At 43.2% G+C, this 17672-nt stretch overlaps 1 protein-coding gene across 3 annotated transcripts in view; it reads right to left on the bottom strand.

The window, feature by feature from the left end:
• Positions 1–17672, bottom strand: part of ZNF292 (zinc finger protein 292) — a 670886-nt gene that overhangs the window by 22873 nt on the left and 630341 nt on the right. Inside the window, exon 1 of one of the 3 annotated variants that reach the window (XM_078648179.1) lies at positions 5274–6323. The exons of the other annotated variants lie outside the window; for them this stretch is intronic. The gene's annotated coding sequence lies outside the window, so the exon portion shown is untranslated. Of the gene's footprint in view, positions 1–5273; positions 6324–17672 lie in introns of those variants that run through there. 3 annotated transcript variants of the gene reach the window in all.

The raw sequence follows: 17672 nt of genomic DNA, 5'->3' as shown, positions 1-17672 counted from the left end.
GAGGAACATTGGGTCACCCGGAGCTGGGCGATGGCGGCATGCAATTGTCCTATTCACAGGAGCCCTGTGCTAGGCTTGGACCACGTGCCTAGAATGGCATTGGAAGGACATTAGTTAGTGCTTCATTAAAAGGCAAAACGTTTTGGAGGTGAAAGCTCAGGCTGAAGCACTTCGGTCCAGAGATTAGTCCTGACCTGCATGGAAGGCAGCTCTAATCAGAGGATCTTGGCCGTCCTTTTTACCACCATAGCACATGATGCCCCCTCCTTTGTAGCACAGCTGACGTAAAGCCCATGACACTATCTTGAGAAGTGTCTAGCCCACTGTCTTCCCCAAGTTCCCCATACCAGTCCAACTGCTCTGCAGAGTCATCCTGTTGCTCCAAAGGGTTCATAGACCCCTCCCATTCCTCTCCTGAGCCTAATAAATCCTCAAAGGGTTCAGGCAAAAACATAGAACCCCTGGGTTGAAGTAGCGTCGAGTGATGCCGTTCCGACTGTGTGTCACGAGGGATAAAGATGGGTCTGGCACCGACAGAGTCAGACACCAGGGGAGGTCACGATAGTACGACTGGCGCTGTCCCAGATCGGATCCCTGAGGCCCCACTGCCGCAGTGAGCAGATGAACTCGATGGGGCCCCTTCCGACTGCGTGGTGCCCAGAGGGCTCACTAGAGGGGTTGGCCTACTCAAAGACGAGGAACATGGCCTCATAAAATGTGTTAATTTGAGCGGGGTTTGCTCCGGCTCCTGGAAGGGGAGGCAGGCGCAAAGTCTACCATGGCTCCACATAACCGTGCCTAGAGCGGCTGTGCTCCTTACCTAGTTTGTCGAAGGATGACAGTTGTGGTGAAGATTAAGTCTGCTTGCACTTCTTGCGTCTCTTCCCACAGTGTCCCGAAGACCTCAAGTGGGACGAAGAGGACTTGGGGCTCCGGGAGTGGTCCCGCGTCCTCTGCGTAGTCTCGCTGGACGGTGTTGACTGCCGGGCACCATAGCCCGACAGTCTGAGCAAGACTTCGAATCGTGGTCACGCTCGAGACACCAAAGACAGACGAGGTGGGGGTTGGTAACCGACATTATGCGGTGACAAGCCCCGCTTGGCTTAAACCCAGTCTTCCTCGAAGACATCCTCGCACACTGAATTGGAAAAAATGTTAAGTCGTCAAAAATCGAAAAAAAGCCTGTCAAAAAGCAACAAAGAGGTAGCTTACTGTATCGGCACTTAACTGGTGCGAAAAGAAAAGAACTGACATCTGCACGCCTGGGTGCGCCTACGTAGGTGACCGCCACGTCATAACCAGCGCAACCGACATCCTTCGGAGCCGAATCGAGGCACCCGACCGATCGCGCAAGGGGCATTGCTCTGCAAAGTTTCCGGATCCAGCCCGATGCCTGGGAAATTCAAAGGTAAGGAATTTGCAGCTATAAGTCTCTATCAGATATAAAATAGTTATACAAAGAAAAAGTTACTTGTAATGGTGGTTGTCCAGTAATGATATCTTTCATATCCCGGTCATAGACCCGGAAGTCTCAAGGTATCAATATCATATTAGTAGCCTAATATGTTATATAAATCCCAGAGGCTCTAAACAAAACTTGAGTTGTCCACTCATCGCATTTTAAAAAGAACCAAGCTTCAGCGTATATCGTTGAAGCAGACTGAAGACCACACCATGCAGAGGCCATTATCCCTCAGATATTGTAGCACTTGTCTCTTCCAAAAATCAACTTCAGAACTGCTGTTCAAGGACTTATTCTCATATATGGATGGTGGTAATGTTGAGCTCCATCTCCTCCCAGACACCCAGCACCCCCAGTTATCTAGCAGAGAAGCGCACCATCTCTGGTGGCTCCTAACACACCTGAAGCCAGGATATCAGACTAAGAAGAATAAGAAAGAAAGAGAACAAGACAGCAGGGCTTTTCCATCTATTCATTCAAGTTCTGGAATAAAATGTCCCCTATCAGGACCACTCCAACGCCGCTCCAATTTCGGACACAGCTGATGGCCCAACTTTTTAAACACTATATCACAATGCATTAACAGTTCAAAACCAGCCACCTATTCCATCATTTGTTGACGTTGTCTGTTACCCTGTATGGTACTACACTGCGTTTTGGCTGGGTTCGCACTATTGAGAACACATACATACATAGTTAGTAAATTGAAGATTTGTACATTTAGGTGAGCCTCTAGATGGAAAGAGGGTGTGCTGCATCTGAACCTGTGAAAGATGAGGATATTGGTGAACCACCATTGCAGGCTACTTTTTTTCTTCTCCAGTTTTGTATCTTACATAGATTCACAAGTATAAAGAATAGCTACTCCAGTAAAACATTTCTAGCATAACAGTAGACAGGGGGTAATCAAGAAAAGGCGCACCTTAATGAAATAGATGCAACAGTATCACCGGTCTCAATGCAGCAACTCTGTACTGTCACTTCCAGAGTGCTGGGTAAATGTATGCCTGTTCTTCCATGTTCCTGCAATGCATTTGTCCATAAAAAACTCCAGAGAACAGGGCGGTCGAACGTGCAACATTTCCAGAGGAGTGCACATTAACTGTACTTTGGAGCAGTATTCCTTCGTTGGATGACTAAGCTGTAGCTGCTGCGATCCAACGAGTTACTGCCAGTTTAGAGACGGTATGTTCCTATGTGGATTTTCGAAACCAACTGTGAGCTGGTCAGATTTTCTAAAATATTTGTTTCTATGTAAATGGAATTTCAAACAGTTCAGCATCTAGAGTGACAGCATTTTTTTATGATTTCTTTTTAGATACCGAATTATTTAGAAGCAGGTTCTTCCCGTTCAGAAACCATTACAGAGATGTTTCTTTCCTTGAACTTCAGGTCTTTATGGCACCTTTTAATCAATACTGGAGACAAATTAAATTCTTAATATGGGGCAGTAGTATCCTGTGATTTTTGCAGCAGAAGTCTTACTTCCCTATTGTCAAGGTTTTAAAGACCATGTTCTGCAAATTTTGTGGGTCATCAGAGAAAAGGCTCTTATTCACTAGTGCCCAATGGCTGGTAAAGGCCTTTATTGTAGACTGGCATATTAGAAAGTCAGTCTAAAGCAAATCTCATGGAAAGTCTGCTTATGTTCTAAGCTACGATGAAGATAATATCTGAAAAGAAAAAAAAGCACCTGAGGTAATTTAAATCGAACTTAAAGGGACTCCTTCCAGGGTATAGTTTTTAGTCTGTTTCAATGTGTTTGGATTTGGTTCTTTTGAAATAAGGCCAGTACGCTATTCAAGTGACAATGTTTTTAGCCTCTGGGATACGTTTAACATTAGGTTGCTATTGTAATAGTGCAGTGTTACTCCAAGCTCGACGACTGGGATGGTTCAAGCAAGTGAATCTATGAAAGGACAAATGCTGGAGAACTGGAGCAGCTCCCAATTGACTATTAAGATGCTGCAGAGAGTCCCCAATGAACAAACAGCTTTTTTATAGATATTATGTTTGTTTAATACAAGTAACAGAACAATAAAATTAATATACATCAAGCAAGTGAACGATCCATCAGCTGAGAGGAATAGATTTGGAAGATGAGGGTAGATATGGAATGACTGACATCTACCACCTTTGAAAAAAAGGATGCGTGTCCTCAAAACCACCTTATTCTTTAGAACACCAATATATGGTTCATGACAATATAATGATTGAATCACACTCATTCTATGACATGAAACAATAGTCACTAGGTAAACTGCTTTCAAAGAAGGATGAGGATGACTTACGTACAGCTCAAAGGAGATCACTGATCAGTTTTGAATTAGTATGTTGTCACACAGGATAAGGTCCGACAAAAAAAACTTATGATGACGTAAAAAAAATCTCCTCATAAAGACACTGACGTACATTTGAGAGGTAATATATCAAAAGCCTCTGAAACATACCAGATGTAAGAAACAGGAAATGCAATTAGAAAAGTTACAGCAATGCAGTTTCCTCCTGGCATGTTGTACAATTAATGATCTTTTCCAGCCGGAAAGGTGCAGAATCTCTTCCTCTTAAAAGTCCATGATGACATTGTGAATGTACATTTTTCCTCTTAAAACTATCATACAATCGGTCAGGCAAACATGCTAGAGGCTGTGGTAGAGAAACATGTAACAGAGGTTGTGAAGAAAATTAGGATTGCATGACAGCGTCTTTGCATCCTATTAGAAAGCTGATGGAGATATGTAAACCACAAATGGTGGTGCTTTTTTGGTGTGATTAACATCACACTGGTTTTGGAATGCTACAGTTTGAAACTGAGCATGCTTCAGTTTGAGCCAGGGTATGAAGTCTGTATAATTCTTGCTATCTAAACATGTAATGCAAGTATTTGTGAAAACCCTAACTCATGAAGATGATGCTAGTACTTAGTTGTTTAAAAGCCTGGTCCTGTTTAGCAGATTAAAAGGACCACCAACATCACAGCTTGAGGAAATATCAGTATACTGATTCTATCCAGAAGTGAGTCTAAGACCAACAGTCTGTCCTTTAGACATATCACGAAGAGAGTGATTTGTCCACCATGGACATATGTGTAACTAGCTGTGGTTAGACTATTTCCCCCAATTAACTGGTGCCATTGTGCAAATTTCAGAGGTACAAAATGGCATTATCTTCCAGACAAACAATGTGCAGGTAAAGTCACAGCTTTTTTACAGATCATATTATCTACACTGGTAATCCATTCACAGGCTGGAGATGCACACTGCTTTCCAGAGGTGCAGCTGCTCTGAATGGCCAGGTTTTGTCACCAGAGAAATACCCCAGCCACTGTTCTTGGTTGGCTAATCATTGTGCAGGAGAAAACTGAAGAACCAAAACTAGAAGTACTATAGAGCAGCAACTGCTACTTTAGGCTACAATGTCTGGGGAAAGCTTGTGGAATAACACTGCTATGCACCTGACCTGTGAACATAGGAGGGGCGAAAGAAAATGTGACTCTTCTGCAATACAAATTTTCTGTCAAGGGAATCTTCTTTAAAATCATAAACAGTGAATTGTCCCACCCAATCAAAGGATTCTGTAACACTTAAGAGTGGAGAAAAAAACTCCCCAAAAAAGCTAAATAACGAAATTCCTATGAATAGGCAACATTTGCTTTGTATGTTAGCACTTTCAAAAACGAGCTGAGGAAAAGCAATTCATCAAAAACTCCATATAAACTTACAATAGTGTAAAAAATATTCTGTTCACAAATATTTAAGCTTCCAACTCTATAACAGTAAGGAAAATGAAATGAAACATGTGATAGGCATACCAGAGGAACCACGAGAATGGCCCATTCACAAAAACAGTGGGTCCTGATTAGATGAACTATAATTCTTCTGCAGTCTGGAAGGAGATGCTTAAGTTGAGACCAGTGTCAATAATAACATCACAGTTGGAACCAGTGTCAGAAGAGCACTGGTGAATGACTTTTGGTGAAGTGTTTCAAATATCACTGAAGTGGATGCTGTCTGCACTGGCAGAGGAATAGTTAACTTAATTGCCCCTTTGATGAGAACCTCCTGAAAAGTGTTGATATCAAACAGACATTCAGCAGGAGGAGGGTTGGGAATACCTTTCCGCCCCAGATGTTGAAGACCGTGAAGAAGGTGAGAATAACCTAGACTGAGGTCTACTTGTAGAGAAAAGCCTTGAAGAGGAAGTATGTCTGGTGCAGTGAGAGATGTTGGGAACTCGATAGTGCTCTACATCTGTAACAAAATCTGAAAAGGTGAAGGTATATTAGACCTCCTTAGTGCCCAAATTGGTCTTGCAGAAAGTTGAGCCCCAGAGGTCACTGTTGGTTGAAATCTCAATGAATATTTGCGACCTGAGCTGAGGAGGTGGTGCTGTTGGAAGAGATGTCGCAGGAGGAGGAGGTGTTGGGAGGCTGGAGAGGCTTGGGTTGCAGAGCTGAAGAATCCTTTATGATCACTGTAAACAATGGCTGGGAATGTGAAGAGGCCTTGGAGTGCTCAAGAGTTTGAGTATGTTGACAACCTTCTTGCCTTTATCAACCTGAGCCATTCAGCACACTTCTTAAAGGAAGACAAAGATGCAGTGACCCTGGATGTCAAATGTCTAGACCTCACACTATTTCAATGCTGTCCCAGCCTTCAAAAGTTAACAGGTCGGGCAGTATCTTGTCTCAACATTGAAGTCCTCTGCATCAACCAGTAGCAGCTTTGTTTTCTGTGATGTTATCTCCTTATGGAACTCCCTCTGAGGGGGGACCCTCAGAGATGGAGTACTGGTAGAGGGATGACCATCTCCTTACTCTTCAGACCTCTCAGATATGCCCCACAGGGAATCTTGCTGCTTGCGCTGCTTTTCCTTCCTATAAAAACTAATCTTCTCACTGTCCCAAGGGTGCGCCTGTAAAAAGTCCTGCAGTGCTTCCATTTGCCAAAGAGGTGGATACCTGGAAGGCAAAGTATACATTGATCTTGAGGATCGGTTTTAGCGCTTTTTCTCTCACAGGCCAGACACTTTGTAGAAAGAAGTAGCATTGTAAAGAAAACACATTTACTGTCACAAAATGACTATGGAAGTCAAAAGGCATTTAGAGTAGGTTTAGTGAAGATTTGTAAACGTTTTCAAGGAAAAAAGCCAAGAAAGGCAGTGCCCTGTGGGCCAAGATCCTCATCAGAAAACAGAACTGATGTAACTACCACCTACAGGGCAAGATGGGACCCTGAAGTGTTTGAAAGCCTTAAAGACGCAGTGTCCGTTTGTCAACCTAGGAGTGTTGCAGCCTGTATGACTGTTTACTTAAAAAAATGAAAAATTCAAAGTTTGTGAATGTTTTTTTTCCCGATGTCATTAGTTTTCTAGTAACATTTCTGTTGGAATATATTTTCAGCTTTAGGAAACAGAAAAAGCAAGTTACTTACCTGTACACTATGGTTTTCCAGTATATATATTCCAAAGTTTGGCACAGCACCACTTGCACAATGAGTCCAATCAAATCATATCACTTAGAGTCCTTATTGAAGCGCTGAATCTTGGTGTATATTCAAATGCTTTTATTTTCCTTAAGTTTATGTACCACAGCCAGCTGACGCGTTTTGTTCTGTACAACAGAACTTCTTCAGGGCGTTCTTATTTCCTTCAAGTTATGTCGGTATCCTGTTGTCATATAACTAGATATTTCTTCCAAATGTTAGACGAGACGTAAGTACATTCTTATTCAAAGTGACTAGGTATCAATTTTAACCACACAATTCGGCCAGACTTGAGTAATTTATGGCATTCTCAAAGTCAGTCTTTCAAAAATTCCAAAGTATAGGGCATGATAATCCAAATCTAAATGTTTCTCAAGAAAAGTCAGGGGGCTGCGTTGCAGAGAGGTGTAACAAGGGACATAGCCTCATTACACCTCTGCAATGCAGCCCCCCGGCGCATACTGGAGGTTCAAGATGGGCTAGTTGGCCCCCAGGGGCCCCCAGTATGCAAGGGGAATTAGTTCTCCCTCTTCAAACATGCACGGGGGCTGCGTTGCAGAGAGGTGTAAAAAGGGGCGTGACTTCATTACACCTCTCTGCAATGCAGTCCCCTGGCGCATACTGGAGATTCCTGGTGGGCTTTCAGGTCTTATATAGTTAGGAATTCGCATTAAAAAAAACTTTGAAATTCACTGAAAAAATATAGGTTTCAGGCCTTATATAGTTAGGAATTAGCATTTAAAAACCCTTTAAAATTCACTCAAAAAACTATAAGTTTTAGGGGCGTTATAGTTAGCTGGACATTTCACTCATACAAAACCATTGAAATTGCTCCTATATAGTTAGTTGTACTAACTATATTTCGCGCACCCGCAATCCACTGCTGATGATGTCACATATTACATCATTCATGACATGGTCAGTGACATCACTGATGACATCTCAAATGACATCACTGATGACATCACTGATATCATCCACGTGACAATCACATACACCTTTTCATACACTAGTAAAATCTTTCATCACTCTTTGTAAAATAGAGTATCATATTTGAATCCATTGTTACAGCAATACAAGTATCTAAAAACCCACTCAGTGATTTTAGATGTATACACACATCTAATCACTTACCTGTAGATTCACTCATACATGCTGTCAATGAACAATAGAACACTATCAAAAATACTTATACACCTAAATCGACATTACACACCAGCACACATCCTATTCACATATGAAGTCATCCTACTCACTTATGCAAACAATGGATCATACTTACATATTTACTTAGCTACATACTTATACAAACACAACTTCATCTATTCATTTAGATAGTAAGTCATACTTAGTGAATTATAAAATCATTATTACAAGTATAAAGTTATCCATACAGTCACTCACACAATCATTGAGTCTTATGTATACTTATTAATATACAACTGACACATACACTGCCTTTTATTTTTCTAGTTTGTTGGACATGTACCATTGAGAAATATATTTGCTCATCACCAAACTCATAAAGATATTCACTCACCCAAACAACTGTTAGAACATGTAGTTTTAACTTCATATATCTAGTGAATCAACTTTTCACACATCTTTGGGCAGTCACACCCCCCACCGAACAACACACACATTCACTCTCCCATACAAATACTCAGTTAACTAATCAATAACTAATACAGACTTTCACATAGCTAGTAACCAACTGGAGAACCAGTTTACACAACAACTGACAAAGTGATACAGATATTCAAACAGTTTAGTCACTATCCACTATATTTAGTGAGACACTATAAATTGGTCAAGTAAACAGTCAATTACACTGCTACTAAATCCTCCATCCAAATATTTATTTTTATATATCCACTCATTCTTCAATGCACATTGCTATATATATAATGCATATTTAAATAACGAAGCAAACCACATTCACTGGATGATGTCATCAGTGATGTCATCTGAGATGTCATCAGTGATGTCACTGACCATGTCATGAATGATGTAATATGTGACATCAGCAGTGAATTGCGGGTGCGCGAAATATAGTTAGTACAACTAACTATATAGGAGCAATTTCAATGGTTTTGTATGAGTGAAATGTCCAGCTAACTATAACACCCTGAAGAAAATTACATATTTATATGTATTTGTGCCCCCAAGCGCTACCCTCTCACCATCTGCCATGTTGAATAAAAACCCCTGCATTACTTCACATTCAGAGGCCTTATTTCTCTGTCACCAGGCCCCTCCATGCCAGACCCTGAAAAAGGCACACGTTACATTTCTCTGCAGCACATTAGATATTTTTTTGAGCAGTCACGGAGAAAAGGCCCAGCCCGGGGTGTCTTAACAGTGTCAAACAAGGGTCGACCTGATAAAGCTGCATTCCGGCCCGAGCAGGAGGCGAGCAGAAGCCCCTCTGCAGAGATAAGGCCCAGTTTTGCTGTCGGCTCTCAGAGATAAGTGGGGCCCATGTCAAGGGAAACCTCCAAGACAGTTACACAAGGGGTGGACAGGAAGGGCCAAACCAACTGCTAGTATGAAGCAGCAACACTTCTACAGATGAGAGCAATCTGCATGCTGCCCCGAGCTAGAGATAAGACCAGACATGCTAGTCACTCTGACACCCAGGGCCCTCCCTGGCCAACAGAAAGGAAACAGCCTTCATGGAGAAGTCTGATAAAGTTACGCAAACAGGCATTGCGAGTTTTAGCTGACCTTGCTGCCCCCTCTATGCACCCACCCACCTATGACTCATTACAGTGAACGCCTACATGCTCATATCTTTTTCTTTCCTTCTGCTTGGAGGGCTCCTCCCTATGTATGCAAAGAATGTATAAATATTGTACTCTGTGAATAAAGCTCAGAACTCTCCTGTGCGCCCGCTTGGTGCTGGAGCTCTCCCTTAACTCGAGTTAATGCAATAAAGCCGGATGTATGACGTTACAACGCGAGATATTCCAACGCATTCTGTTACAACGCATTTTTTACAACGCAGGATCCATTACATCGCATGGCATTACAACGCATGACATTACATAGCAGATGCTATTACAACGCATGCCATTACAATGTAAGTATAGGTAAGTATATCTTTTAAAAAAAATTGTAATTAATCTAATTTAATTAATTTAATTTAATTAATTTTAAAATTATTATTAATTTAATTTATTTAATTTAATTATTTTTATTTAATTATTTTAATATAATTAATTTAAAATCGTTTTTTAAAAAACCCAAAAAATACCCCTGTACCTCAAAACCCAAACCTAGCCCTGAACCCTTAAAATACCCCTGTACCCCAAAAACCAAACCCAGCCCTGAAACCTAAAAATACCCCTGTATCCCAAAAACCAAACCCAGCCCTAAAACCTAAAAATACCCCTGTATCCCAAAAACCAAACCCAGACCTGAAACCTAAAAATACCCCTGTACCCCAAAAACCAAACCCAGCCCTGAAACCTAAAAATACCCCTGTACCCCAAAAACCATACCCAGCCCTGAAACCTAAAAATACCCCTGTACTCCAAAACCCAAACCCAGCCCTAAAACCTAAAAATACCCCTGTACCCCAAAACCCAAACCCAGCCCTAAAACCTAAAAATACCCCTGTACCCCAAAACCAGCCCTAAAACCTAATACCCCTGTACCCCAAAACCCAAACCCAGCCCTAAAACCTAAAAATACCCCTGTACCCCAAAAACCAAACCCAGCCCTGAAACCTAAAAATACCCCTGTACCCCAAAACCCAAACCTAAAACCTAAAAATACCCCTGTACCCCAAAAACCAAACCCAGTCCTGAAACCTAAAAATACCCCTGTACCCCAAAACCCAAACCCAGTCCTAAAACCTAAAAATACCCCTGTACCCCCAAACCCAGCCCTGAAACCTAAAAATACCCCTGTACCCCAAAACCCAAACCCAGCCCTGAAACCTAAAAATACCCCTGTACCCTAAAACCCAAACCCAGTCCTAAAACCTAAAAATAACCCTGTACCCCAAAACCCAAACCCAGCCCTGAAACCTAAAAATACCCCTGTATCCCAAAACCCCAAACCCTGCCCTAAAACCTAAAAATACCCCTGTACCCCAAAACCCAAACCCAGCCCTGAAACCTAAAAATACCCAAACACCCCAAAACGTATACCTCAGTACCCCAAAACATATACTCTTATACTCATACTTATTTTTAAAAATTACTTAAATCAATATATTTAATTTATAATATAAAAAAACAAATTAATATTTTTTTTATTCATAATATTATTTAAATTAATTTAATAATATTAAATAAAATTCAAAAAAATTATATACTTACTTATACTTACGTTGTAATAACATGCGTTGTAATAGCATCTGCTATGTAATGTCATGTGTTGTAAAGACATGCGATGTAATGGATCCAGCGTTGTAAAAGCTGCGTTGTAATAGAAGTGCGTTGTAAAAGTTGCGATGTAACGGTTGTTTCCCAATAAAGCCCATTGACTAATACCACGGACTCTGCTCCTCATTTATGCTTGACTCTTTTGATCTTTATTTATTTATAGAAATTATGATAGTGTAAATAATTTATTTACGACATAATCTGGCGCCCGAATAGGGACGCATCCCCTTCCCCACGTGTAGGTCCGGCCCCTGCCCCCTTCTACAGCCTAGACGGACTTCAAGTGTACACGCCAGCGGGACTTCCCGCCAACTCCCTCAGGCCCACGGAGGAGGCGGACTGCGACCAGACATCCACACGAGGCGGTGAGGAAGATTGCGGAGCGTCCTGACCCAGAGCCCAACCCGTGAGAGAGCCGAGTCCGAGGTCTTCAGAGGTCCGCCATTCCTGCGCAAGTGTCAAGCGTCCGATGACCAGGTCTTCAAGTTCTGCTTCCCGGTGAGTACCACTGAGAACGCATAAAGACGGGTTCATTTAATAAACACGGTAAAGACGTGTCTCCTTCACGAGACCGGTATGGTTGTACTGTATTCCAGTACATAAGTATATGTTGTATATGTTTTGAGTTTGAAATTGTTTTAGTTAGGTTCCAGCGTGCCGTTGTTTTCAAAATTGCGTAAAATAGGCACTAAAAAGGGAATATTAGAAGAGGCAGTTAATGTCCCGCCAAGATATACTCCCGGCCATTTTATGTATAACAAACATGGCATCAGAGCTATTCTCTATTTAGACCTCTGGGTAGATTACACAAAGGATCTAGAGACGGTGCATAGATGGCCTGCGACCGGCACATGGGATTCAGAATGTATTATGAGAGTAGAGGAACAACTATGCAAAAGGAAGTCGAGGCCCTCGCAGAAAGAGGCCATTGAATTATGGCGCAAAGAGGCTAATAGGAGGGCCCTGAAAGAACTTAACAAAGCCGAGAAAAGCAGGCAAATGTCAGAACAGGCAAAAGAAAAAGAGTTACTAGAAGAGGGTGAACAAGTTCGAGTGGAACAAATGGATAGGGAAAGAAATGCTCTTGTTGCTGGTATCTACCCTGTACTCTCAGAGGAGATTGCAGAGGAAGTTCCCCAAAATGTACCCCTTAAAATTAAACCAACGGCACCAGAGGCGTTCCTTTCCGCCTACCTAGCAGAGCCACCCCCAGCCTACATAGACGCACCATTTCCCCCGCTCCCACCAGAGGCCGCGCCCCAGCCAGTCCAGGACCAACAACAGGGTTCCGGGGGTGCGGAAGGGGGGGGGGATAACGTTGAACTCCCTAGATGTATATATGATTTACAGCCAGGTAATACTGGTCCAATGCGCGCCATATCAATACGAGTAAGGCAAGCCATCACAGAGCTAGATGAACTGCCTGATATGAATACACATTTAGATGCCTTGTATGAGTTCATCAGAACAGGACGGAACCATGAATGCGTAGCTCAAGCTATGGAAAATAGAAAAGTAAAAGCTAAGAACAACATCCTCCGTTTTATTGTCAACTGTCTGATCAGGGAACGTGATGAGGGTGATGGGGACGTGGAGGTTAGTTTAATAGAGTGGAGCGACAGCATCAATGACGGTAAACATGATAAGGTAGCGCAGACAGAAGCGATGACGAATAAGATTAAAAAGAAAATACTAGCAATACGCAACGCCGAGAAGGAAGGCAGGGATAGTGTGTCAGAGGAAGGGGATAATAACGAGACGCCAGACAAAATGAATTTTCTGGGCATAGCACGGCACTGTAATGGCGCCAAACACCATCGACCTCAGAAAACAAGGAAACAAACATCTCTCCTGAGGATTTGTTCCAAACAACTGAAAAAGCCCTAGACCATTGGATGGACGACGAGCCACCCCTCACGCCACATGAGAGGGAGTTGGCTCGGTCGGCCACCCAGTGGGTGTCCCAACATCATGTATATAATCCCGACATAGTGGCCCAGATGTTCCTGAGCCTCCCACCACTCGAACAACGCCTGGCCAGCATCTATATGGTCCAACACTTGATCACGTTGTATGAGAGCCAATATCACCACCCTGGCAAATTATATAAAATACTGAAAAAGGTAATACTAGATAGATGGATGGAACAGGGCCCAGAACTGATTAACACCATATTAGACTTGCGTCTCCAATATGAGCAATTCCTGTCCGCCTCAATGACACCAGACCCTCGCCCCAGAGGACAGTACCCTCTGCGAGAGGTCCACCCCATAAGAAAACAAGATGGCACTGTCCAGCGGGTATATGTCTATACCCCTCTCACCAAGCTAGAAATACTGGAAATGAAGAGGTTGTTACCTTCCCATGATAAAGACCCGGGGGGGTTTCACAGAGAAATAAAAGATATACTCCGCATAGGAGACTATACTTACCCTGATATCCTAAGGTTACTAAAGGTCTTGTTACCAGCAGGCATTTACGAGAAACTTAAAGAGAAAGACTGGGATGTGGGAGATTAAATGTTGAAGTGGGCAGAGTTGCAAGCTGAAGATGCAGGTAGGGCCCCGGGGGATGGCCTTGGTGAAAAAATTAAGGGGCTCCCCGAACTCCTTATACAAATTTTACCAAGACTATTGACGACTAAAAAGGAAGACTGGGATGCAATTTCAGCCTGTAAACAGAAACCAGAGGAAGACACGAGCGATTACTACACTAGGTTGGAAAAATGCTTCGCTGTCAACAGTGGTTTAAAACACAGTAGTGAGGCCTATCCCCACCTTTTTGTGACCAAACTGGTAGATAACGCCCTTCCTCAGATTAGGAATAGAGTGCTGAAGGTTGAGAGCACTTGGCAAGCAAATAGCCCCTCACAAATGTTACAGATGTTGCAATACCACCAAAATAGAATAAGGGAAGAGCAAGAACAAGAAAAGAAGCGCATGAAGGATACAAAAATGAAGGTGCTAGTTGCCCAAACAGTACCTGCAAACACGAACAAGAATGGTACCGCACCCACTAAAGGGACCTGCAATTATTGTAAACAACAGGGTCACTTTGTAAGGGAATGCCCCGTCCTAAAGCACAATATAGCCACAGGTAAAACAAAGGAACGGCCCTATACACCCAGACAGTACAACACTCAACAGACACAAGTCCCCACCCCGCCGCAGGTCCAGACGCCCGCTGCCGCTGCACCTCAAATGTATCAGTACACGCAGTCAGACTACCCAGAATACCAATCTTTTTCATGAAACAGCCTCGAGAGAGAAGATTGCTTGCCCCTTATCCCAGTTCCTGTGGACCAAGAGGGTCCTTATGTACATGCTCGTTTGCTGGGGCAAGATAGAAAGTTTCTGATTGACACAGGGGCAAGCAGGACTACCATCAGTCATGACGAGGTCCCAGGGGCACCTCTCTCGGGCTCACAGAATATATCCCTGGGATTTTCTGGAAAGCCAATTGTCAACAAAGTATCAGAACCAGTCTCTTTAGGGGTGGGTCCACTGACACGCACCACAGACCTACTACTCACTAAGACATGTCCAGAAAATTTACTAGGTATAAAGACCCTAAAAGAACTGGGAGCAGTTATCTGTTGCTCACCAGAAGGAGTAAGACTGTTTTTGCGTGATTTCAAAGGGCATTTCACGGTTAGACATTTTGATCCCAGACTTCAGGATGTCCCACAGTATCTATGGGCACAAGGTTCGACTGACGTAGGTTACATGGATATAACACCACACGAGGTCACTCTTAAGGAAGGAGTAGTCCTACCCCGAATACGACAGTACAGGATTCCACCTGAGGCTGAAACAGCCTTATTAAAAATAATTCAAGAACTCATTGAACAGGGGGTGGTGGTGGAGACAGACTCAAATGTGTGTAACTCCCCCGTCCTCCCTGTTCTTAAACGCACAGACCCTCAAGCACCCCCAGTTTGCAGACTAGTAGTTGACCTTCGAGAACTGAACAAATGTGTGGTCCCACAATACCCAGTGGTCCCAGACATTTCCTCATTATTTACTGCCATTGATTCTGAGGCAACATTTTTCACGGTCATTGACCTGAAGAATGCATTCTTCAGCATTCCAATACATCCTGACAGTCAATATCTTTTTGGATTCAGTTTAAAAGGACGCAGCTTTAAATTTACAAGAGCTCCCCAATGCTTTACAGAAAGCCCAAGTGTTTACAGTCAGGCATTAAAGAGACAACTTGACAGTATTAGTATGCCTACTAACACAGCATTAATACAGTACGTGGATGACATTCTCATCACAGCAAGATCAGAAACTGACTGTGAAGAGGCTTCCCTCACGGTCCTTCATTTTCTGGCGGACAAGGGGCACAAGGTGTCCCCTTCGAAGTTACAGTTCTGTGAACAGCAAGTGGCTTACTTAGGGCACTTGCTGTCCAAGGAGGGTAGGCAGCTGACACAAGAACGAATTAAATTGATTTCCAACATTTCACAACCCAAAACACAGAAAGAAGTACGTGCATTCATTGGCCTTACTTCCTATTGCAGACAATGGATTCCCCAGTATGCCCACATAGTCAAGCCACTCATACAATTGACTACATTGGAGGCAGCCACCTCTAACGTCCTCCCTTGGACATCAGAGCACACCTTAGCATTTGAGGAACTAAAACGGGCATTATGTCAAGCGCCAGTTTTAGCCACTCCTGATTACAAGAAACACTTCACCCTATTCGTGACAGAGTAGGATGGAACAGCACTATCTGTCCTCACACAAGACCAAGCAGGGAAACACAAGCCATGTGCTTATTTTTCTAGTACACTGGACCCTGTAGCACAGGCTTTGCCAGCATGCTTGAAATCTGTTGCGGCCACAGCTTTGGCCATAAGACAAAGTGACTCGATAGTGCTGGGACACTCCCTGACAGTACAAGTACCACACGCAGTGGAAGTTCTCCTGAATAGGACACAGACACAACACCTGACTGTAGCAAGATTGACAGGATACGAGCTGACACTATTTCAACCCCACATAGAGATTAGAAGATGTAACATACTCAACCCTGCCACTCTTTTACCCTCAAGCACAGATGACACCACACCCCATGACTGTGTGGAAGTAATAAATGTAGTGACGAAGCCAAGACAAGACTTGACAGATGTTGCACTCCCAGACCCTGACATAACGTTTTATGTAGATGGATCATGCATGAGAACAGGGGCAGGAGAATTAGTGGCAGCATACGCTGTAACTACTGACCATGAGATCATAGAGACACAAAGAATAGATATCCTGTCAGCACAAGCAGCAGAGCTCATTGCTTTGACGCAAGCCTGTAAATGAGCAAAACAGTTAAGGGTTAACATCTACACTGATTCACAATATGCGTTTGGGGTAGTTCATGACTTTGGGGTACTATGGAGGGAGAGAGGTTTTCTGACCTCACACGGGGCCAAGATACAGCATGGCCCTCTCATACAGGCCTTGTTAGAAGCAATACACCTACCTACAGCCATAGCGATCCTGAAATGCAAAGCACACACCAAGGCCACAGATGTCATTTCCCAAGGTAATGACCTGGCAGACCGAACTGCTAAACAGACAGCTCAGACTCCAATTGACATAACAAACTCACAGGTATTACCACTGACAAGGACTATGACAGTCAGGGATCCCTCCAAAGATGTACAAGATATACAGACCCATGCCACTCCAGATGAAATAAAGAAATGGACTGAACAAGGAGGGGTCCAGACTGACCAGGGTTGGATGACTAAAAACAAAAAGACATGGTTCCTCCCAGACTCTATGGTACAGGTGATAATAGAGACAGCACATAGCCCGGCACACTTGGGAGAGAAGGGAATGTTGGATGGCCTGCAGAATATCTGGTTTAACAAACACTTGCGAGCGGCAGCAAAGCAGAAAGTGAAGACTTGCATGATTTGTTGCCAATTTAACCCTGGAAAAGGCATCTCAGTGGAACAGGGTGGATTTCATCCCCCTGATCACCCTTTTGAGGTTCTCCAAATGGATTATATTCAAATGGACAGATGTAGAGGTCACAAGTACGTCCTGGTAGTGGTGTGTGCCCTAACCAGATGGACAGAAGCTTACCCAGTCCCAGATTATACTGCAGTTACAACAGCCAAACAGTTAGTGAGGGAGTTCTTCCCTAGATACGGGTTGCCACGTGTCATTTACTCAGACAATGGCCAGCCCTTCTCCTCTGAGCTCATGAAACAGGTGTCCCTTCTGTTGGGATATACCTGGAAGTTCCATTGTGTAAGGCATCCCCAAGCAGCAGGTCTAGTAGAGAGACATAACCAGACCCTCAAAACAAAATTAGCTAAAG

The sequence above is a fragment of the Lissotriton helveticus genome, chromosome 6 (assembly GCF_964261635.1).
Source record: "Lissotriton helveticus chromosome 6, aLisHel1.1, whole genome shotgun sequence".
Lineage (NCBI taxonomy): Eukaryota > Metazoa > Chordata > Amphibia > Caudata > Salamandridae > Lissotriton > Lissotriton helveticus.
This window is presented reverse-complemented; position numbering and strand designations above follow the sequence as displayed.